Here is a 24,626-nt window from a genome sequence, read left to right as displayed (position 1 = left end):
TGCTTTCCCAGATCTCCATTGGACGATACCTTCTGAGCTGGAAAGTCCTTCAAATGTTGTCCTCTGCTAGAAGCAGAGAGAAATTCTAATACAGGGAATCAAATCGGGTCCCCTTTTTAACGAAAAGGATTCAAAACATATTTTCATGTCCCTCATTTAGAAATTGGGGGAAACCATTCACCTTGTTCGGGTATGTAAGTGCAGAAACTGTTGTAGATGGAAACTTAGTTTATCGCTGTGATCATGAAATGTAGTACTACCCACTCACCAGTTACTATTGTTGAGCTTGTGACTTCGAACGCAGCACGACTCCAAATTCTTTATGTAAAGTTGTACATAAAGCATTTATTTTAATATTCACTTCACTGATTTTCTAATGGGAGAAACTCTGATCTCGATGCTGTAGTAGCCTTAGGCACGAGACGGTGGAGTTGACATTCAAGTTAATGATTGACCCCAGCACAGAGTCCAAAAAACATCCAATTAAAAAAAGAAAGACCATATTGTGAATCTCTTGGCAACATTTTTTTAGCATATTTATGATTTTTATATAGCATTATGATCAGGAAAGTAAACCGACTGCATCAGAATGTACTTACTGCACATGCTGTATACATTAACATAAGCAACAGTGAGAATAGGTCGGGAATAAATTAGTCTTAAACACTAATATTTTTACCTATTCTATATTGAACTGAGAGGAACGGATTTGTTTTGTCAAATTACTGCAGGTGATCCTGGCTCTCCAAATAACGACCACAGCTTGGCTGAGCGGCATATATGATGATGAACTTCAAGCACCAGTCACAGCTCAGACAGAGGAAAAGCAGCCTTTTGGGGTCAGGAGTGTCAGATGCTGTCAAACAGGCAGAAGAAGACAGGAAACTGCTTCTCTTTACATTTTGGCCTCATTTGACTGTGACTCTATGACACACTCCTCCAGATGAAAGTAACATTTCTGATTGGCGTTCACTTTTATTCCAAAAATTGCTTCCAATGTCAGATTGCAATCTAACAGCCAAGGCCATAAAGTCAAAAGGAGGAAGAGGGAACTCGGTGAAGTTGCCAAACAAGATTTTGAAAATTGAGAAACTTGTTCTACACATGTATGTGTTGAGCATTCAGCCTCCGCCTCAGCTGTCTCTTAACCTGAACGTCCTGCTGGGAGGAAGGTGTGCTCGCTGTGCGTTCGCCCGCCCTGTCTAAAGCGATTTCTGATGGCCGTGTTTGATACTCTGGATGTGTGTACTTTTATACATATTCATCGGCTGTAGATTTCAGCCCGATTGATGTTGTAATTGATTCAGAATGTTTTATAATTCCTGCAAAAAGCAGAGCGGGAATTTCAATGACTATGCAATTTGGGGAACAGAGAAGAGGGGGAGGAAGGATTGGCAAGGGGTGAGGAGATCTGAGAGCCTACACCTGAGGTAATGTCTGCACACCTCGGCCAGTGTGATTTCTATCATTTTACAGAGAAAAGAACAGAGCGAGAGGAATGTCTGCCGCTTTGTTGTTCCTCTTCCACAAGTAAATTACACACTTAGGATTTATTAAGACAAGAAACAATTTTCAAATAGTGAATCTGTGGAAGGCTCCGTGGAGATGTGCTCATTACTCTGTAGCCCCAGGCCTTGTTCACCACCTCAAATGCATCTTTTTTTTTTTTCTTTTTTTTTCCTCTTCCCCTCTCTGTCTGTCTTTCAGTGCTGCGCTGCCATGCCCGATGCCGTAATGTCACAGCAGTTTGTTCAAAGCTGCGGCGATGATTTGGGCTCCCAGCAGGTGCCGCCCCGATGTCTGCTCAATTATTAAAGCGAGGACCACATGGATACATTACAGCCGCCGCATCCATTAGATAAAAAGATGTCTTTTTGACGTGGCGCATATTTTCCTCTGTGCCTCACAAAGACGCTGCTGCTGCCCCTTTTTTGTTTCTTTTTGGTTTATTCATCACTGTCCTCATGATTTTTTTTCTTTTTCTTCTGTCTTTTTGTATGCGTGGAAATATTTAAGAGCCATTTGTTCCCTTTCAGTGTTGGGGGGGATGAGCTATCGTGATCTTTTTGATTCCCTCTCATCAAACTAAAGTCATCTTCTACTCCTTGTAGCTCCCTCTGCTCTTTTTAACTTCCTCGCATCCCCCATCGGCCCAATCTGAGCATGAAAGCGGCCGTCATGTTGATAAATAAATCATGTGGTGGACATGAAGATAAACCTTGTCGCAATCGCTTCTAGCAGATGCCTTCCTCTTTCTCCAGTGCTCAGATGTTCATATTTTGAGGCCGTAATGGCCAATAAACGCCAAATCAAGTCCACCACAGCTGTTGGAATCAGGAATCTGCTACCTACGAGATGTTGATCTGTTATTTCTTTTCCCTCGAACTTTACTCTTTTTACCAAGAAAGTTTGAGCGGCAGCATAAAATGCAGTGACAAGGTTAGGTTAGGTTACACATGAGCCCTCAGTGATGAGTAAAGATGGCGGGAGGTGCTGAATTCAGAAATGCAGCAGAAAACAAACAGATGTTCCCCTCTAACCAGGTTTGCAGTTATGTAGCTCTATACGTTTTGGCGTACAGGGTTGCACTTGACTAGACCCCATCAATATATGATGAAGTGTTAACTATAATAACTACGTTGTGGAAGGAGGAGTACACCTTGCTTAAATCCTCTAGCCCCTCCCTAATTTTAATGAATTGGACCTGGAATTGGGCAGTGTGTACCTGTGTGGTGACAGCTAGGGCGGTGAATAACCGGTTTGTAGAGGTAGCAGGTTTTATTTCATTTAATGGCTAATGGTGACTTATTTCTTTAGATCTCTCTTTAACATCTCCCATCCTGTTGCTGAGCACTTTTAAGTAGGATCTTGTTTTATACTTCGACTAAATCGTTCTGTATGTGGACAATTTCTTCAGTATCTTATATTTGCCAGCAAATCACAACAAAACTCATCTCTTATTGTTAGTTTTGTGCAAGATGAGGTGACTGACAGGAAGATTAAACCTCAGCACAACTTCTACCTTGAGTTCCATCTTCTCTTCAATGGGCGAATCAACTGCTTTTTGTTGTTGGGTAATTTCCATCAGATCTGTCCTCCAAAAGTCAGGCCTTGTTCCTTTCTTTCTTATTGTAATAGGCAACTTGCAGAAACAGTACTCAAAAGAAAATGATAAAGCACAGCAAGTGAGATCACTGAGTGATCGTGATTCAAATGATGATCTGAGCTGGACTTTCATCACTTCGCTTTTGCTAAACAGTTGATTAGCTTCAGGTTTTTCATCTTCAGAGTGAGGTTTTTGGAAAACTCGGGAGACTCTTCTGATATTTCACCTCTAAAATTTACACCGAGTCGATTTGGAGGCAGCTTGGTGTGTTTTTCAACCATCAAACTCTTCTCTCTCATCTTTTCAAGCGAAGCAAAAAAAAGTAGTGGAGTAGTACGAGGCCACACATGCAACCCTCCACTCCCACACCAACGCCCCCCCCCCAACCTCTCCTCCTCTTCTTCCTCCCTCTCCTCCTCGTTTTTGATTCTTCGCTGTGTTCTGTACATGCCAACAAATCCTAATTGCACCCCACACTCTTTTTCTTCCCACCGATGCTGCGCGCTTCGTTCCACCAAATTCCTTGTGTGCTAATTAGGCACGCAACCACGGTGGATACACTCCTGACAGGTGCTGCTGGCCTGCCGGGGTCACACACACACACACACACACACACACACAGAGACACTGCGAGACACAGAGAGAGAGAAAGACGCTCATGCTCACAGCATTAAAAATAAATGGAGAGAGGAGAATAACGAGAGAGGCAAGACGTGTTAATTTCTAGCTTCCATCTGTTATTACATAAGCACTGCCAACAACTACGCACCTCTGAAAGAACGGCGAAAGGGGAAAGGAGGAGGAGAGGAAGACTGAGAGCTGAAAAAGCAAAACAGCCATAACTGAAGTCCTCCTGCATGGAAGAAGAATTCCTCGGGGAGACTGGAGTAGAAATCAGATTGATCGAGCAAATGGAAACTTGAAGATTCATTTGAAGAATTTGCTTCCAAAACAGTGTGAACACATAACCTGGTGTTCCTTGCTCAAAATGTGGCAAAAAAAAAAAAAAAACAACAACTCAGAAACGTGGCGACTAAAATGATCGTTGTTTGATGAGCTAGGGCCTCCAGAGAGCTGGTATCTTCACAAATGTTTAAAAGTGAGTTAACTTTTTCTTTCCTGCAGAAACGAAAGTGAAGTTCCAAAGTTTAGTTTCTGCAGGATTTTTGTGAAGCTTGTAGAAATGCAAAGACTATGAGAAGTGTTAACGTGAGCGGTTCTCTGATCCCCTGTGTCCTTTCACACACGTACATATCACAGCACACGTCATATGACTTCTGGCCTACTGGGACCAAGATGTTCGGCTCGGGCAAAGGTCATCGCCTGGGTAGGCTCCTGGACGTGACGCACAAAATGGCTTTTAGACAGTGCTGCGGATGATTGATCTTGCATTGAGCATTTCTGCTGTACGTGTATTAGGACCGACCTACACTATCAGCAAAAGAGAGCAAAGCAACATCCTGTTCCTGGTAATTCTTCACCTCCGTTGAATAGTTTTAGGTTATCGTGCATTATTTTTAGTTGTTTTAAAGGCAAATTGCTTTGTCCGTTATACATACAAGGCGCACGGCGAAACTGCGTCGGATGGAGGGTTAGTTTCTTCGGGGTATGTTTGTCCTAACCGAGCCCTTTCAAACTTGACAGAAATGTGGGGGCCCCTAGGTCTGTGCCCAGCAGGAAGCGAGCAGAAGTTGAAGCAAAACATTCATTTTTTTATTAATCATATTGAAGATGATGTTGAATCCCAAACCATATGTTTATGTCAGTGTTCAAATCCAGTCTGTTTTTACTTTCTGTCTGTTGGCAGTTTAACAGATAGAAGCTATGGTCTACAGCCAACGATTTTTGTAAGTGGCTAATTGCAGTTGCTATAGTGCACAGAGAACAAAAACTTTGACAATGTCAACTTGAATGTTTTCTTAAAGCTCAATGTTTTCCACCAGCACTTTCCCACTGAAGCCGTCCTGTAATAATAATCCAGTGACAGTGAAGACGTACCGTTTGTCATCTAACAAAAACATTTTCCAATCGGAGGAACAATGGTGCGAGTCGAAAACAAAGAGCTCCGAGGAGTGACGAGCACCTCGAAGGGCTACTCGGGTGTCCGCCGCATGTTTGGTTTTCAGGATCTTTTCCACCGGCGAGGCGCCGAGGCCCAAGGATGTGTTGATGTCCTAAGGTGGCGTTTGTTTCCTGTCAGTATCAGTGAGCGAGGTGCAGCAGACAGGAACTTTGCCTTTGTTTTTCTGGACGGAAAGACACCAGGAGAGGCTGAGAAAGTCTTGTATGTTTGCAGGGATGTTGAAGATTTTTTGTCTTTTCCCCGTGGTGGAGGGGGCGGTGCTGTTAAGACACACGCTGCCAGAATACACACAAGTCCTCCATAGATCTCTGCAGCATTTCAACACTCCTGCAGTGATATATTTTAGACTAGAGGGCAGCTAAACGGCACAAAAGCTTGTTGCTGCTCTGTCTCCAACCAACAGTGTGGGAACACACATTATAATTGTTTGTTCAATTATTTTTCTTGGACCCCGCACCTGCACTTCGCCAAGTGAACTCCCGAGACCGAGCGCAATTAGGCTCCGCAGAGTGGCGCTGACGTCTGTTTAAACAGCAGTGAGGGAGTCAGATAAATACCTTTTTAGTGCTCTAGGTAACAAGCACAGGGTGACAGTGAGAAGGCTCGCAGGGAGCAATTTCCTATTTATTTGTCTTTTGATTTGACCTCCCCCGACAAGGTTCCACGGCTTATTACTGTATCTGTCCTGCGCGCTAATCGAGGCCCATTACAAATGTTCAGCGGGCTGGAAGTGCCAGTTGTGGACAAAGGAGAAAGGAGGCAGCTGGTTGTGCTGACCACTGTTGACGCCCTCTGAAATGTTTTGTGAAGTTGGAAATTTCACGGATTAGTAGCTCTGATGTTAGCAGAAATAGCAAATTGTGTTTTCTGACCTCCGCTGGCCATTTTAATGAGAGTTTTTGCGAAAGTGAAGTGCGGAGGTGTGAAGTCGTTTCATAGGAAAGAGAAAAGTTTGTGCCTCTGGGTGAGCGACTCCTGCAAAGTTCAAGCACAAGAAACCATTTGACGCTAACACGGGTTACAGTGTGTAGCTTTAATCAAAGAAACCTTAATCAGAACTGGGTCGCGTATTCAGTGATATAAGACAAAAAAACAGGATGAACCAATATTCAATGCAATGATGCTTCAGGCATAATATTTCTTCTTCTTCTTGGTGGCGGTCATTTCATGTAAAGCAGCATGATGAAGGTGGGAATATTTTAAAACCTGTGGGGGGTGTGTGTGTGTGTATGTTGGGCCGCTAGTTGTAGTCTTTCCTTTGTTCCATCGTGGTTATTTCAGTTGTCTATTATAAAGAGTGTTTCCTCATGAGTCGCATACACGTTTGACCAATCCTTGCATTTGGCAGAAATGTATATTGCATCACACACTGCTGGACATACACGTGCCTCCTTCTGACCGCTGTGGGTCGAAATTTCGATGCTACCATTTTATATTTGGGGCCCTAATCCACTTCAAAGTTTACACGTTGTCATAGTGACTTTGTTTTCACTTCATTTATTAAACCGAAAGGCCTGTTTCCATAACAGAATTTAGTCCTGTGGACCAGGCACTTTTTATGGAACTCACTTTCTCTGCCTGCATTTGCTCTATGCCTGAAACCACGGTCCAGATATAGCCAGATATAACCTCCAGTTCGGGGTGGTGCATTCTCCACTTCCTGGAAATTCCATTACCATTTAAATATGTGTTGACCTTTTGCATTACCAACCATCAGTTTTAATTTTGGCGGACTAAACTCCTTCCGTTGAACTCTCCGTGACACTCTGTTGGTGTATTGACTATTTACATTCCCAGCATATTTAGCGTTGGCTCATTCAGCACAGACATGCCAGTCAGTGTTTTACCGTTTCCTTGCCTTTCCTTTTTGCACTGGCTCTGTCTTCAGTCACACAGCTATCATCCCAGCCATGCATACCTCCCTCTATGCTTTCCATGCTCGCCGCCCTCCATGCATTATTCACAGCCACATTAAAATACCAGGCCCAGAGTGAGAGTTGCATGTTCAGGCAGCTGAACTGGGGAGGTGCCGTCACAACAGCTGAAAGTGTCTGTCACAGAGTTGTAACTTTTTTTCTCTCCATCCATAGTTCCCCAGCAGTGCAGCTGCCTAAATGAGAGGGATTAAGTTAACTCCCTGCTTAGAGGAAGAGCAGGTCCTGGATTAGGGCACTGGGCATGGACACAGAGAGCATTCAAGCAAGAGCCACAGCTTTTTAAAAAAGAGATGTGGGTTGGGGGTGGGAGGGTGAGGAGGCAGCGGTGCACAGCCCTCGCGGGGACTCGACAGCAGAGTTGCTTGAACAAATACATTGACAAGTGTAACACAGTGCCTGCGACATGGAAAAGTGTGTCGGCGCAAAGACGGGGAACACTGGCGAACTCGCCGACCATCACGAATGCGTCCCCCCACCCCCACCCTTCCACCTCCTCCCCCCACCTTCTGCCACAACCTCAAACACAAAAGTCACTCCAAGAGAAAAGAGCAACATCCCCTCTCCCTTAGGGCTGTGAAATAACATGATGGTGAAAAAAAAAAACACACCAAAATGAGATAAAAATTAATGAACAAAATCATACAATACTTAATTAGTATAATCATTCCCGCGTCCCGTATCCCAGGTGTGGCCAGTCCTGGTCCTTGTGTGCAACTATGCTGCTACCCAACCTACAGCTCATTACCTGGATCAGGGTGTTCAGCCAGTCAGAAGCTGAAGGGCATTTTGATACTTTGGGTTGAATTAATTCTTACAATCCCAACATTGCAAATTCCTAGAGGGACTGGATTTTTACTGCTCTGTAGCACTGTATTTATTCTGGTCCTGCATGTTGCCATTTATCAAATAGCCAAAGGCATCAGGCGCATCTGCGAAAGATACTAAAACAAGAAGATTCTTTACAAAGAGAATTACATAGAAGTTTATTTTTGTAAAAATGATTTTACAATTCCATCATTCATAGATGTTTTAACATGCCTTCTATAACAGTTATGCCTGATGTACAAAACTAACATGTATACACCATCTTTTCTGTGGTTGATCTGGAAGGGTTTGCAGGGAGGAGGAGGGGGAAAAAAACCTGGGAAGGAGTGGAGAGGAGAACAGGTGGTGAAACAGTGTGAGAAACGCGAGGGAGAAAAACAACAGACACCTGCTTGTGAAACCCAACCTGGTTCCTCCATCACATTCCAGCAGAGTTCATCTTGACGGGGCCGCTCAGACAGCGGCCGGGGACGATACACTCGGTCTCCTCCGCTGACGCACCGCTGACACTCTTGTGTAAGTTACGTGTGCACCATGGGAAGCAGGCACATGTGCTCATTGCAAGCTTGATGCTCAATTCCAAATTAGAAAGTGCAACCTTATGGTCAGTTACAATGCATGTTAGCAGATTCAACGTAATGTTGATGTGGGTCTTTTTATGGAGGGTGCAGCTCCTACAATAGGAACTAGATTTTAAACTTGTACTTCCTACTGTATTTAGGAAGATCAGTCTTGTCCAACTACTGTTGATAGATTTCTTGTAATCATTCAAACTACACTAACAAAACAGTGTCCAAATATGCTCATTTTTCTTTGTATAACTGTTTCATAATGAAAACATTTGTATTGCATCAAAACGTTGCTTTACAGTTAAATTAATTTAAAATGCAGTGTGCACATCGTGGTTTGTTGTCACTCCCCCCCCAAATTTATTTTTCTAAAAACAAAGAATAGATACAACTTTTTTCTTTTGATGTGAAACCACTAATTTAAAAAAAATATATTATTTCAAAATGGTATTTACAGGGTTTGTAACTATTCTAAAGTAAAAAAAAACACCCAACTGGTGGAACGGTAAAGACATCAGGAACGTCTTTTGACAGCATTTGTAACCACGTAGCCTGCTGTCATTTAACACACTGCATCATGTCAGTTCTGGCTTTGAGCCTGGTAATATAGAACTGCTGCTCGACTGGACGAGTCAACGACTGTAGTGTCCCGCTCCCTAAAGGCTGACATGTTGTTTCAGTATCAGTTAACCTGTATGTTGGAGTATAGGATGAACCACCCCTCATATTCTCCCTTCTGTTTGTTTCCTTGCTGCAGGGAAAAGAATCGGGCCTCAGTCACGTCAGCTCCGTGACATCGAAGTGACCGTGACACCGCAGCAAACTGCACATGACTGACGCCTTTTTGTCTCCTGCAGTCAAGCTGGATCGTCCGGCCTGCGGACGACCGTAATTGCACCGACAGGTGACACACATGTGGAAACCAGAAGATGATGGGGGAGACTACTTGGATCATGTGACCTGCACCTCACATGCCTCCTCCATGTCCTGTAAGTGTGTGAAGAGCTTCACTGTGACATTCTGTGACATTTAGGAAACAAAATTGTCTCCATGAGTTGATCACATACCGTAGTTTACACCGAATGGGATTTTATCATTTTAACAATGATCACATCATTTAAATGTGCCCTTTAAAAAAGAATATTAACATGTAATTGTGAAATGAGTCGTGACACCACAGCCACAGTGACTGACTTTGAGGTGACCATGTTTGAAAGTAGTGTTAGTTTTTCCTGTATTCAACACACACCAGTTCTGCTGCTTTCCTTTCTTTTCTTCTACTGTCAACAGAAGTTGTGACTTTTACTTCTCCTTTATTTCGTAAAGCAGTCAGGAAGATTTGCATGAATATATTAATCCGTTAATAATGTGACTTAAGGCAATAGATGAATCTCATGATGATGATGGTCAAAGACGACAGTGATGTTTTGTTTGCGTTCCATACGGTGAGACTGTACTAACAAACACAGTAAATTACATATTGTGGTAAACTTGGTAGAGCAAGATACTTTTTAAAAGTCCATAGCTAACTTAATTGTTTAACTCCTTTTTATAAAGTCTACCCGCCGACTTTACAGGGTGTGAGTAACCAGCGCAGACTCTTCTTTAAGCCATAACAAATGGCTACAAAGAGCAGCCGCTGTTGTAAAATGCACAACTGTCACTCTATTATTAAAACTGTCATCCAGACTTATTTCCATCAACTCTGGTTAACAACTCTACATGTCACGCAGAGTTGGACACTTCTTTTGTTCAATTCACATCATTTTGTCTTTTTGATGCTGTCAGATTTTTTTTAATAAAACTATTAAAAATACAAGTGCAAAGACTCAGAAAGAATGCGGCTAATAAGGGATTAGAAAAAGTGGAAAATAGAAAATACACCATGATTTGCCACAAATTATGTTAAAAAACAGAAGTTAAAGCCACAAACTCAAACGTAAGACTTAATCAGCCTCCTCTGCCCCGCCAGGCTCTCCACATCCCTTCAGGTGTTAGTTTTTATGAAACTGCAATAACGTACTGATGAAGCAGAAGGGATGAAATGCTCATCGATTACTTTTTAAAGCTAATATCTTTTCAGCGGTCACTGATGACTCTGACTTTACTGGAGTAGATGGCAGCACCTCTCCACATTACTGCGGTGCATTTTGAAGTAAGGCCATTTCACCCTCCACTCATCACAGAAAGCTTTCTTAGGTCAGTCAGACTGAACGGCTTTGTGTCTGCAGGTGTATTTATGTGTGTAGAGAAGTGGATTCTAGGCTTTTGGTATACGCTCCAATTAATGAGGTACACCTGCACAATCTAATGCAGCACAATCTAATACAGCAGCTTTGCTATGAATTTTATGTGTAAAAGGTCGAAAGTGTCTGATGATAATTCTGTGTTTTATTATCTAGGTCATAGTGAGATGTGAAGTTGTACTCGAGGGCATTACAGTACATTAAGAAATGTTTCCCCCTCATTCATTTTAAACCGTGTATCCAAAACAAATGAACTTCGACAGCATGGCCGCGGTGTAGAGTGCGTCTGCTTGACAAACTTCAGAGAAACTTCGTCAAGCTTTTTGTCATCTGTGGCCCAATTAGCAAAAATGTATAATTTTGCGGATGGATCATTAGCTGGAAATCCCCCCCCCCCCCCCCCCCCAATGCTGCGCCCTCACATCCTAACCGTTTCAAAGCGAAGCAGCTTGTTTTGTGATGTCAAATCCCCTCGTTGTTTATTAGTCGGGGCGTCCTCGATGGGCACCACAGAAGCAAATCCCAACTCTTTGCCCCAGCTTCTCATCTCAAACACTTGTAAGCCGGCCAGCCTCGTAAGAGCCCTCCTCTTCTTTAAACGGAGCAAGAAGGCCCACGGGCTGAAGCTCGAGATGCAGCTCGGGTTGAGCTCGGGGGAGTCGGGATTCATCGTTACTTTTCATCAGCGAGGAGGCAGCGGGGCCCCCTAATGTACTCGCGCCGCCTCCTTCGCCGCATGAATGTTTTGTGTTTGGCTGCTGTCACTGAGAAAAGACACATAAGTGGTCGCTCTGTATATGTGTGTCTGTTTTCGCACACACTTTGTCTCTCTAACACGCACTGTGGACAGAGCAATGCGCTCTCCAGGGCTGTGAATTCTCCCTTCTCTGTCTTTATCTGCTGCTCAATGTTGACAGACCACTGAACCTTGATGTCGGACTGTGACAGGCTGAGCTGTTTGTAAAGTGCTGGGCTGAGAGGAGAAAGAAACAAAGGGGCCTCTGGTGTGGTGGTTAGCCATCATGGCTGCTCAGCTCACAGGGAAAGGACCTCTAACACCATCCCGGCAGCACCCGGGTCGACCAGCTAGCAAGACCATTAGGGAAATGGCTGAAGGGTTGTTGCGTTTCAAACCCGACTGCACTGTTCAAATTAATGAGGGGATTGTCAGCATATCAGAGTTGATGGGTGTGACGAGCGAGGCCCCAGTACGGATCCTGAAAACAAGAACGCTCAGGACGCATCTCACATCACTGAGGAGCTGAAGTTTGTGCCGTCGCTGTTGTCAACTTTTCCGTTTTGGATGCAGATGAATGCAGTTTTGTTGTAGATGATGATGAAGAGACAGTGCTTAGATCACACCAAACAAACAAACTGTTGATTGACTTGAATCAGTTTTATTGAAGGGAGTATTCATTTTTGTCTTGGTAGTGGAAGGATTCTTTTTTTTTTTTTTTGTTGCCTTTTGCTGCTTTGACTTAAGCTCACGCACATTATTTGTGCATGAGTCCACAGGCAGTCATGTCAGCTGAAGGCGTCAGGCATTTTTCCCCATCCAGATTGACATTGCATGTAAATACTGGGTGAGAAGGGGGGTATAAATGTGGACATGTTACAAAACTGGCACAGGTTCTGGTCTTCACCTGCAAAATATCCCAGAAAGGTTGGCAAAATATGCAGAGAGGTGCAAAAGCTGGCAAAGATGAAGAAAATGGCAAATAAGGGGTATAGAGGTTAAAACACAGTAGTTGCATAGATGTAAAGTCTGCGATGTTTATTCTTTAAATTAAGAAGAATGTAGCATTTAAAAAATAATATACTAACATCAGTTTTTTAATTGAAATTGAAAATAATTATTGTAAATGGCCAAGACTGGCCAGTGGCATCTACATGGGATAAAGTCCATTTTTGGTGGTGATATGCTGTTTGTTTAGAGAATCTGCCTTCTTTTCTGCATTTGACTTGAAAGTTTTACAAACAGAAATAAGCATAGAAATTGTTTGCAGTGGCATAAAATGAGCTGAAGGTCACGGACAGACAGAGGCAGCTGCCAGATGAGCAAACCCTAAGAATCAGCAGGATAAAGCAGCACTGACAGTTAGAATTTAACATGAAACAAGCGCGTGAGAGACTCTGGCCCTTTGTTTTTAAACCCACCAGCTGCAGGCTCAGTCTGCTGCTGATGTGTCACAGGGGCTCACCTCTCCGTCTTTGATATGGTTCCCCTTCCTGTGGGAACCGTGTTTGTCGAGCAGCGTTTCCCCCCCCGATGAGCCGGAGCAGGTCACATCTGAGCGACCCTCCAACACGACAGCCCGACAAGACGCAAAGGTGAGGACAGACAATGAGGTGCCGTTCGCGGGGGCTCGACCTGCCGGGGCTTTGACAGTGACGGCGCCTTTCCGCTGAGAACGTTGCCCTGACAAGAGGCAAAACAATTGACTCCAGGAGGATGTAGCTAAGCAAATTAAATCATTTATTTGAATGAAGATGAAAGTGTTTCGCACAACTCTGTCCTGTAGCTCTGTGCCTCTTAACACGGCCCGTGGGGTCGGAAGAGAATTAAATTTCAGCTGCTCGTGTCTCGCTGAAGGAAAAATGAAATGTGGACAGAAGCGTCACCTGCATGGTGGCAGTTTGTACACTTTTATTACGTTATATTTATATTAGTGAGGTGTCCAAGACAATACAGACTTAAACCACCCGTGAGTTATTGCTTTTAGCCTGTAGTCACGTGATGCATCTAGTGCTTTTTATTATCCTTTCGATGACGGCATTTTACCGAACTTTCATTTGAATTCTGGCTTTCAACCGCTGCCGCACGGTTAAAGCTACGATGTGTAGCTTTTGGGATTATTATTTTTTAGTTTGTTTGGAAGAAATATGCACTGGCACTTTTGTGATGCAGCTTATTGTGATGTGATGACGAAAGCCTGAAAAGCTGCGCAGAGTCTAACAGCTGGTAGAAGAGAATAGAGAAGTAGGGAGAGGCAGGACTACTGCTAACTTAAGTTGCATATTGTAGTTTTAAAGCACTCAAAACACGTAATAAGCGCGAGCCTTCGTCTCCATTTTGTTAAGTCGTGGATGAATACGTTTCTATCAGCAGTTATCAAAATATTATATCATAATCCACTTTGAATCAGCTGCACTCAAATACACCTGCTGTTGGGAATGATCTGCGTAAACAGTAGGAAGCATTGTCACGAGTCTGATTAGAGGCAATGGAATGCAGAGTTAAATGTACAACAATGACCCCCTCACCCAGTTTGATCTAAACTCAGCTCTCGTGCACTCGGTGGAAAAACATCCATGTCTTTAGATAGTGTTCACACTGCTGATTAAACTAAAAGCTGAGCTCATCGCTTCTCCTCCACATCCTAAAGGAAATTCTCTTCTCCACACGTTTCCAGGCCTGTCCACTTGTCTCCCCCCCCCTTTTTTTTTCTTTCTTTCTCTCTCTCTGTTCCTGCTCCATCTCAGGGAATTCACTTCACTTTAATTGTTTGACAGTCTTTTCCTGCCTTTATGCTGCGGCCGTAGAAGGTGCAGACCATTTTTTTTCTCCCTTTTTTTTTTTTTTTTTTTTGAGGCATTAATAGCATTCCGCTCGACCGATTCCCCAGGGCACAACCTCATTATGGCTTATAGGCAGAAAAAATAAACTGTCTGTAGCGCCTGGCAGCTTTTTTCCCTCTTTTTCTCAGAGAAACGAGTGGCTGCTTATAAAAGGGTCTCCTCGTCGCTAACTAAAACACACATCCAGGGTGTTATCTGTTTCTGTGACACACTGTGACTGGCTGCTGTTGACGGCACTCTGCACTGGGTGGCAGCACTGCGGGTGAGATTACAGAGGAGATGGGCTGATTTCAGTGTGGATGTTTGTGTGCCATCAAGTCAAATATGCACATTTGAGTGGAAAGATCAGTGTAATGTGAGTGGTTACGTTAGCCCCTTAGCATATTACCATTTTTAACATTTAATAAATGATTCACCCACTGTTTCATTGTCCACTGTTTGAACTAAGAAACTTGTCTTAGCTTTTTTTTTTCCGAAGCTTTCAGCAGCATCACATGACCTTTATCAGCATTCATCTCCATAACGTCTTAGCTGAAGAAGGATGTATGTCAAGACAAGTGAGCAAACTTTTTTCAAACCAGTGTTTACTACTACTATAGGTCAAGAATGAATATTTGGCTCATCAAGTTAATAAGCCCGCTGCATGTCTATTCTTTTCAACAATGCATCAACAGTTTGAGCACAGACAGAAGGCATTGTCAGGACCAATGCATAAATTATCCCAAAGTTTAAAAAGGAGTCTTTCATCCAAATTCCTCTCAAATATAAAGTGAGTTTTCAGTAAAGTCAAATAAACAATTTAAAAGAATCAGATTATCGGAGGGCAGAGAAAGCACATCAGCATTTTCATCTCAGAGCGTTTATTCAAACTGGAAGCCGGCCAGTCCTCCGCTGCCGGACACATTGCAGACTGGGGTCAAGTGCCTTGCCAAAGGGCGAGTGGGCAGCAGTAGGTTGAGCTGGAGACCGTGTCCTCATTGACACGGAGCGGGAAATGTTCCGGTTTAACACTAGAAAGGCCAAACGTGCAGTCGACTGACAGCTGCTGTGAAATATTTCGACTTTAAAAAGATCACCTCGGAATTTGTTGGAGAAACACACCGACATCTGTTGACCTTCACAGTGACCTCTTGGCTCTGAACCTGCATCTTCAGAAACTCCGAAAATGATATTTTTTGGTTTTTAGCTTTAATAAAACATAAAATGGTGCGAGGGGACGCTTCTTGTTAGTTGCCAAGGGACAATACTATTGATCAGTCCATCACATGACACCTTAACGGTCCTGTAAAGGTTCAGGTTTTTATCTGATAGTGTGCGGCTAAATAAAAACTCTGCATTTTAAAATAAAACTAGTTTGTTTCTACGTTTGTCTTTGTAGTTCACAAAAACCTGAGACGGTAGAATCTATCCAAATACACACAACTAAAATGTTAAACCGAATAAATTGAAATTCATTTTTTTGCCACCTGACAGCACAAACGCAAAATGACTGATCCTATGCAACGCTTAAAACTCCTCAAATGCTTTCTTCTATTGCTCTTTGACAGCAGCAACCACAGTGTGGCACTGCATGAATGCACACAGTGATTGAATATGCAATATAGAACAGATTTGTCATTATATAAACACTATAGGAGCCATGTACAGAGTCGTGTTTTTGTTGTCCAGTCTCTTTCGACTGTCAGTGTTTCAGTCATCAGCGTCTCCGTTCCTACAAAATTCCCATTCACTTAATGAAGATTCTGTTTCTGAAAGCTTTTCTTGCACTCAATTTATATTCATTCAGTTAAATTAAGGGTTTGGTTTGTCGGAGAGGAGTTAGGCGTCAATAAGACTTCAATCAGCCCACATGAATTTCAGGGAGCATCCAGGCAAGGTCTGCATCAAATCCCGCTAATGTGCCTCCCAAACAGGTTTTTTTTTTTTTTTTTTTTTTGGTGCCGTTATTGAGTGAAGGGTTGTAATTAAAGCCAGGTTCATGTCGATGAATGTGGGTTATTTAGCTCAAAAGATAATTCCTGCTGATGCTTTACATAATCCTTAAAATATACAAGGAAACCCTCCTCTTCAGGGGAAAAATATAAATTAATGGAAAAGCTAATGGACATGTTGATGGCATTTCGGTAAACCTAATAAGAATTGATTCTTGGTTGTGAGAACATTTTCATCCCTCAACCCCACCCCCCACCCCAACCCCCGTATGCTTTACATGTGTAATGAACCTGCCCGAGCATTGATCAAAAACAAAAATTGACGGAGTAAATCTGCTTAAAAAGCCAGTCTCCCCCTCGTTTGCCTGGGCTTTGTCCTGGCAGCAAGCTGGCCAGCACTTACCAAGGTGCTATATGTCTCCTAAATTACTAAATTGCCTTCTGGCCCCTGTGCCCCCCCCCCCCCCCCCCCCCCAATCCCAGTGGTTTGCGGGCATTAGTCGAAAGTTTTCCCGCAAATATTTAATCCTCGCTGTGACTGACAATGTTGTCAGACCTACGGACGGGTTTTACGCCGTTATTACAAGCGTTTCTCCGTCCGTGGCACTTTGGATTATTCAAGATTATGTTGTAATCCCTTTAATCCTCAATGCATTAAGATTTCAGTCAAAATACGGCAACAGTAAAGTAGCACTCTGAAGCAATGAGGTCTTAAGCAGACGTCGTGATTGGGCAGCTGCCTTCATTTCCTCCCTTTCTTTCTATTTATTCTTCAGTCTCTATCCACATTGTCAATAAACTGAGCAACAGATACGTATTTGCTTTTCAGAAGCGACAATGATTTATTGCGGGTGGTGAAAGCCATCTCCAGTCACTGCGGAGGAAAACACATATTTACCGACTCACAGTATCAAGGCGAGGCAAAGACAAACTGCGGGGTGGGGTTGCGTTCACATCCGAGTCTCCTCCAGTCTGTATCAAGGAACTTTTCTGATGAAATATTTGTCTCTGGCGGTGCGTCCTGTGGTTACTGTTCAGCTATTTCTCCCCCAGCTGATGGTCTCCTGCAGCTCTATACAGCCCTTATCTCTCCGCGCTTGACTTCCCACCATGCCAGAGAGCTTCCAGCAGACTCTTCTGTCTGCGTCTTGAAGTTGAATGAATAAAACAGCATCCAACTTTAAAACTCTGCCTTGTTTTGCCATGTGTCTCTATGTATCTCTAAAAAACGAATCTGCATTTCGCAGCTGTGTGACTCCTGATAGGATGCAAATCCACTCGAATGTGGCCAATATTTGAGTGAGCTGAAGCCACGTTATTTACAAATCATGATAAAGGCGACGGGTTCCTAGTATCAAATGCCAGAAAATTGGGTCGGATCATGTGTCGAACCTGAGTCGGACAGAATCTTAAACAGTTTTCAAGTTTGTTTTGAAGTATTCGAAAGCATTTCTTAATACAATGTATTAAAAAAATCCGCAGTCTGCATCTGCAGGTTCGTCTGTGCCGTAGACCTTCACTGTTATCCAAACACATTAAACATCTTCATTCCAAAAATGCTCAGTGAAGAAATTGATAAATGTTGATGTGTGTTACCTCCCTTACCTGAGACTCTGTGACAGGGGCCATGTGCAGTAATCTTAGTGTTTTACAGTGAAGAAGCAAGGTCTGCCTGGCTCCCGAGGTTTATTATTGTTCAACACAGCTTTACGGCACAGGAAAAATAAGCTAAGTTATCCCCAAATCACTGAAATTTAATTTTCATAGTGGTATTTTGCTTTTGTCTCCAGCAGTTTGAGGGAAAAGAAAAGCTTTAATGCGCCAACATTTTCAATTCTCGAACAGAAATACAGTTTTTGCAGTGAAGCAGCACTGAAACTTATAAATTGTTAACCTATCAAAGTTTTCCACATGTCAGATTAAAATATATAAATATATAATAAAATAAATATGTATCAAATTACATATTAAGCATGCGTTGTATCGCCATCAGGTGCCTTTGTTCACCCTTTTATGAAGTAACTTTTTAGTTTGGGAAATGTCAAACCTTGAAAAATAATAATCTGATACATATTGTAATGTCATATTCTCTCTTTTTAGCGTCTACCGCTCGCTCCCTCTGAACTCCAAACATTGAACCATGTGGAGAAAGTAGTTGAAAAGTATGTCGTTATGTTTTAGATTCTTTAAATCTGTACTGACGTGGTTTCACCGGTATAAAAGCGCCAGAAGGCCCCGGGAAAGGAGTGATCAGGTCTGAGGGAGCATCTTCTTTAGCATCATCTTTAATGTGATCACTGATGCGCTACTGATCTTCATCAACCACAAGAAGAAACCATTTCTGCCTCCTGGAGATGTTCTGTGTTTTTTTTTTTCCCTTCCCTTCTCTTGATCTGGAAGATACTTGACTATTTTGTTGCTTTGTTTCTGGGGGGTAGAAACGCTTCGAGGTGAAAGGAGAAGCGGGTACTTGTCGGTGCCGCGGCTCTCGACTTCAAACCGTATAAGATCTCCAATACGCCTCAGAGTCAAACTTCAAACTAGCAGCGAGTCGTAGAAAGAAGAGGAGCGGCGTGATCCTGAGTGGAGCAGATCTTGTTCTTGGTGCTACAGGCCAGAGGTGTCTCTGCGTGTGTGCTCATGTTGGTGGGTTTGCATCGACTCGATACTGCACTAAGGTTAGCGGGAGGGTCAGAAGCCTGCGGGGCAACAACCGAGCAGAACAGAAGCAGAAAAACCTTGTCTCCTACAAAATGCTTTCATGTTTTACTAATGCGCTTTGCCAAATGTGTTTTGGAGGAAATGCAATGGTTGCCCAGAGTATGCCTGTCGAAGAGGTTTCCTTCCAATCCAAAGGAAGCAATGTTTTCAAGGCTTTTACGCCACAAACCCGTTTCACGTCCTATCTGCAGAGTGTAGCAGTCTTAATTTGGTTTCTCTCAGGTTGGGGTTGTTCAATATTTAACCTTTTTACTGTGATGGGAACATTGTAGCAGTTGTGTTAATATCTAATGGCCCAGGCTGATAAGCACTGGGTGGGGATCAAATGTAGCATCCTGTGTAGTGAGTCAAAGTGCCAACTTCTTTTCTACCTCGTGAGGATTTTTTGTTTTTCCCTTGAAGTTTTCTGTTATGTAAGGACAACTTTTACGTGATCGATGACATTGATAGATTGAGGCGGTATGTACTGTTGTTCAAAAAGGTGAAGCAGAATAAGTGGGCTGTTATTGATTTGTGTTGGAACGGTGAGAATGAAAGTGAAATGATGGTGAAAAGGCATGTGGTGATTGCTCAGGATCCACTATTTGGTCTGTGAGGTCACTCGTGGGAATAATAAGCATCACGACCCGCTATGAGTCAGTGTAAGACAGAAAGGCGAGAATTCTGGTCCCCTTCTGCCACGTCTGAATAGGTGACACTATTTTGAGATCAAGCTCTCAATTATAAAAAGCCTGCGTGAGGTTTTAAATTCAGTGCCAACTCATCATCTTGGTGTGTTAAAGCTACACTTGAGCAGCAGTTGTGTTGGATGACACTTGGACTGAAGGGCTGAGGGATTTGAGCCACCCACACTGAAACCGACAGCACTCTGGGAACTGTGAGGCTCTTCGGCAGATGCCCGAAAGTTTTCTGAACTACCTCTTCTCTCTTGTGGCCTTTTGACTTTGCAACACAGACAGAACGTCAAGAGTGGACTCTGTGCTGTGTTGTTTTGCTGTGCGTGTGTGTTTGGGGGTGGGGGTGAAAGTAGGTTACAGTTTGCTTTTAGGACATGTATCTAACCCCCTGACCCTGGCTTGGATCCTGCTCCCCGACGCCCTCAGCAGCAACAAACACACACTTCTCCCTGACGGTCCAGGCCTCCGGGACTCCGCTACCAGTGTCAAAGTGCACGGGCAGCCCGGAGAAGCTTTCAAATAGTGGCAACACTGAAACAGCCTCCTCTCTTTCCACCCTCCACCCTACAGATGTGTTTTTCTTCGGCTTGTCCCCAAACGCCGTCCTCGTAACTACCATCACAGTCTCCGTTATGTCGCAGCAAATGAACGGCCACTCTTGGCAGGTTGAGGTTGAAAAGGTTTGAGTTTCGTTGAGTCAGAGCTGCAGTGAAGGCTCAGTTCCCTCTGACAATTTGCCTTTGGATTAGCCATAATACGGTGATGCGATATGGGTGGCCGCACCTCAGAGACACTTTACTACAAAATGTCCACATGATTACGCTCAAGGGTTAAACTGACATGAAGTCGATTACAGAGTGTTTGTCCCCTTGTGTCCAACTGTATACAGTGCTTCCGTCTGACTTCCATTTTGTAATGTATGTTGTAAATCTTAAGTCTTATACTAAATTCTAATGAAACTGTTTTTTTTTTTTTTTCTTTCTTTTTCCTTTTTCTCCACTACACATTTTTGGCTGTGCACAGATGGTCATCACAAACCTTTACAGCTTTGCGTAAGCACAGAATTTTAATTAATTTATCAACTATGATTTCCAAAATTACATTCGACAAATTGTTTTCTATGCAAGAGTGAGAGGGAAGAGGTCAGAAGGTGAAGACGTTGTACCTCCATAAGTCATTAAACTGTGTGGAGCTGGTTTCTATTAGACGAGCAATATTTGCAACTTTGTCAAGATAAACTTTGGCTTCATTTATTTTATGCAAGTTCTGCATAATCGCATGTTTTTTCTTTTCTGACTAGTTTCTCAAGGGTATAATGTAAAAATACACCTTTAGAAGTACTTGATCAAATCTTTAGAGCCACTTAAGTTTATAAAAGTCTTGAAATGTGATGACTGACATTGGAAACAATTATTCTGGATATTATGCTGTGAATTTTTTTTTATGCAGTTGCTGCAGCGTCTGTTATAACTCGTGTGAACCAAATCAGGTCTTAAGCAATAGGACTGACAAACTTCAAAGTAGCTCTTCCGGGTAACTTCCAGGATTTAAAACTTGATAGAGAATAAAGTTTTAGTGGTGACGTTAGGTCAGTGGGTGAAGTAATTGCCCATTTACCACAAAATGGGTGGTGCACTCTGTAGAGGGTTGTGATGTGAAAGGCATCCTGCACAAGAACCTGCACCAAGTCGGTGTGTGGATGAGAAAGGGTCAAAGTAGATTATTTTATCAGTGTATCCTGATCGGAAAGGGAGCTGCAGAGCGGCAGCAGAGCATTAAGTTTCGACAAGAGGTGAGATTTGAGCACTGGCTGCGTGCCTGAGATTCACAGTTAAGGAAAATGCGGGTCATCAGTGTTTTTAAGCTGGTATCCAGAAAGCTTTCCAGGGAGCACTTGCATGAAATGGGCAATGTTCCCGCCAGCACACTCGTGTTTCTTTTCCAGTTTATACAAGTCGCAGTATACACATGCCATAACACAGAGATATTTTGTCAATAGGTGTATACAAAGCACTCGTTAGGCCACAGGAGAGCCATGAGAGAGTGTCCAATGTTTTTAAGAGGTCGATTCTGTGTTAAAAACAATGGGCAGTAAAAAATCCCCTCGCCGGAGGAAAATAGCCACTTTCAGCCCAGCTCCCAGGATGAGTGTTTACACATGCTCAGCTGGATCCGTCGGACCCCACCTCGCTGCCGACCTGCGCCGCCGTACAAATAAACAGGAAAGGCCACAGGCACTTGGATGAAGGCCACACTCATAATTCACCAAAAGCAGTATATTTTAGAGGGCTGAGGCGCTTTGGTGTCGCTCCAGCAAAAGGAATAAACCGTTAATCCATAAAAAGGCACGCTGGTTATGCGATACAGCACTTAGGTGCCATCTGAAAGCTCCATATCCTTTTAGCACTGGCCCTTTGTGAGCAGCACCAGTTGATTTGGACGGGAGTTAAAAGACAACTGTTAACAATAGGGATCGCATAACATGGATGTTGCAGTTGTTTGTTTGAAGCGTATTTATGCGAAAGGGGAAAACTGCCGTTTAGAAAAAAGCTGGACACTTTATTCCTGCTACAGAAAACGCTTGAATGTTAAAATGTCCAAAACAGCTGGCAGCTCAATGAAGTTTCCTCCACAAAATTACTATTCCATCAGCCACTGACGGTTGCCATGTGTAATTTTGCATGATGTGGAAATGTGACACCTTTTGGAAGAGGCTCTGATTGACAGAAAGTGTTTATCTAGTTAGTGTGAAACAATTGCAGGAAATTGGCTCTAAGACTGCCATTCTCAGACGCTTCAAGTTGTCTAAAAGCTGAGCGACTCTAGTTTTTTTCTTCCCCCCTCTCCCCCCCCCCAACTCTTTAAGAATCCAAACTGTGCCACAAAAGAGAGAACAGTCCAGATCTTCTTCACTACACTTAGACGCTCAGATGAATGCAGCGAACATAAAAAGCAATCTTCAAAAGCTATCTTTATCCCTCTGCAGTTTGAAGTGCTGAAATTAAAGTTGCATATGGATGCCATCGAGACGCGAGCCACTCGGGGAGATTAACGACAACACGAGGCATCTGCGCGTTCCTAAACCATGTGTGTCCTGGCCGTCTCCACTCACAGCGTCGAGGGCCGACACATCCGCACAGATCAGGCCGCGATAATCTGAAATTGCCTCTTTTCAAAGATTTCTGGGTTACAGTAGAAAGCCACAGGAGCGGTGTCATATGGTCAACGTTACATGGAAGCTGTGTGAATTATCCTGCCAGTCAGCATCAAAACCGATTCTTATTAGATGAAGTCAGGGCCTTCAAAGGAAGTCTTCAGAATCAGATTAATGATGTTCTAAAAAGACTAAAATTGTAGATTAAATGTATTAATGCTGCAGGGATCAGGCATCAGTTGCTGTATCTACGGCTATTTTAGTTCTCCAAAGAATTAACAGATTGTAACTTTTAGCCAGGTTCTGGTGTTTGCTCTAACTTCTTAACACATCCAGCTGTATTACTTTAGTGAAGGGGGCAGAACTACAAACAACCAAGTAAGTTGACAGTTTAAAAACCCTCAACCGTGTCTCCTTTATTCAAAACGTTTCATCGTTGTTAAGTGGTCTTTCTCCTCAATCGGACGAGTTATGCAGAGTGTCCCTGATCACAAACAGACTTGCGGAGAGCCTTCTGAAACCAAAATCCATAAATGAATAATTTTAAAGTTAAAAAATGTCCAAGCGTGGTCAGACCAAAAGCAAACCCAGACCCAACATGAGTGGACTGGATGCAAAATATGTCCCAAACACAGCACAGCCGGTTAACAAGCAACATCCATCCGACTGTATCGCAACCACGCTCTTTCTAAAACTCACATAAGTAAATGAATAAATACGAAAAACACTACTACAAAATGGCGTCCTAGGAAAAGAGTGAAAAGATGATGGGTTATGAGTAAAAGTAATATTCATCATGAATGGACTTTTTTATTTATTTATTTTTTTAAACCAACATTCTTAAGGCCCCCAATGTTGCTCTGACTCATAAATTTACAGCTTAAGCTGAAGGTGCATTCTGGGTTGTATTAGGCCAACAGGACAAACTGGCTGGGCCACGGCAGGGTAGCAGGAAATATTTCACAATTAAATATACAGCGGGATGGGGGGGACTTACAAAATACACCTCTTTTGCAATATAAACAGGATTTTCATCTAAATTGTGTACACAGTCGCAATAGTTCAGCTGGAGAGCCTCAGGTCTTAGCTCACTAATATGGCAAACAGCATCGATGCAGATATCACTCACACAGACCCCAAAGTAAATACAACCCGTTGATTCATCCAAGGTAACAATTGGGGTTGTGTACGATATGATGGAATGCACAACCCCACCCCACCCCCCATTAAACGCTAGCTCAAATATTTATATTTCTTTTTGGTATAAATATAACAGAAAGTTTCACAGTTCTAGTATTGTTTGGAAGGGCAAGGAACTCGCTGGCTTTATAAATGAGAGCTCGGTGACAGGTGGCGATGCAAAAATGAAGAGCGCCGGGGCCTGAAGGTAAACACAGCGCTGTAACAATACGGACTGATGTGTTTGGACGCTGAGCGGCGGACCGCAGTGACGCAGCAGCATATTTCATGAGGCCGAGTTAAAGTTTTATTGCCTCAGTCAGGCTGCGAGGGAGAAGTCCACACAGTGAGGGAACAGCTAGCGTGTCCTGGATGGATGTTACTGTTCCAACTTTCCTTTTTTTTTTTTTCCCCCCCCCACCCTTCCCACGTCCACAGATTTAAACATTTCCACAGGCATAAGTGTGTGAGCCCAAAAAATGAGCACACCCACATACAGTCACAAACTGAAGCTCCATCACTGTCCATTTCCCTTGATGTGTGGCACATACCGTACTGTGTAGACCAAACGTGACGGGAAAAGCGTCTCACTTTTAAAGTTATGCTGCTCCTAACCCTA

General features: G+C 43.1%; 1 long non-coding RNA gene across 2 annotated transcripts in view; it reads left to right on the top strand.

Moving 5' to 3' along the window:
• LOC137125381 (uncharacterized) overlaps window positions 1-24,626 on the top strand; it is a 218,378-nt gene that overhangs the window by 180,216 nt on the left and 13,536 nt on the right. Inside the window, exons 9-11 of one of the 2 annotated variants that reach the window (XR_010914133.1) lie at window positions 8,237-8,467; window positions 9,278-9,509; window positions 10,604-10,675. This is a non-coding gene — a long non-coding RNA (uncharacterized lncRNA). The remainder of the gene's footprint in view (window positions 1-8,236; window positions 8,468-9,277; window positions 9,510-10,603; window positions 10,676-24,626) is intronic. The other variant, XR_010914132.1, reaches the window with a different exon arrangement.

Source organism: Channa argus, chromosome 4, assembly GCF_033026475.1.
Source record: "Channa argus isolate prfri chromosome 4, Channa argus male v1.0, whole genome shotgun sequence".
NCBI lineage: Eukaryota > Metazoa > Chordata > Actinopteri > Anabantiformes > Channidae > Channa > Channa argus.
The sequence above is the reverse complement of the archived record's forward strand: the minus strand, read 5'-3'. Positions and strand labels throughout refer to the sequence as shown.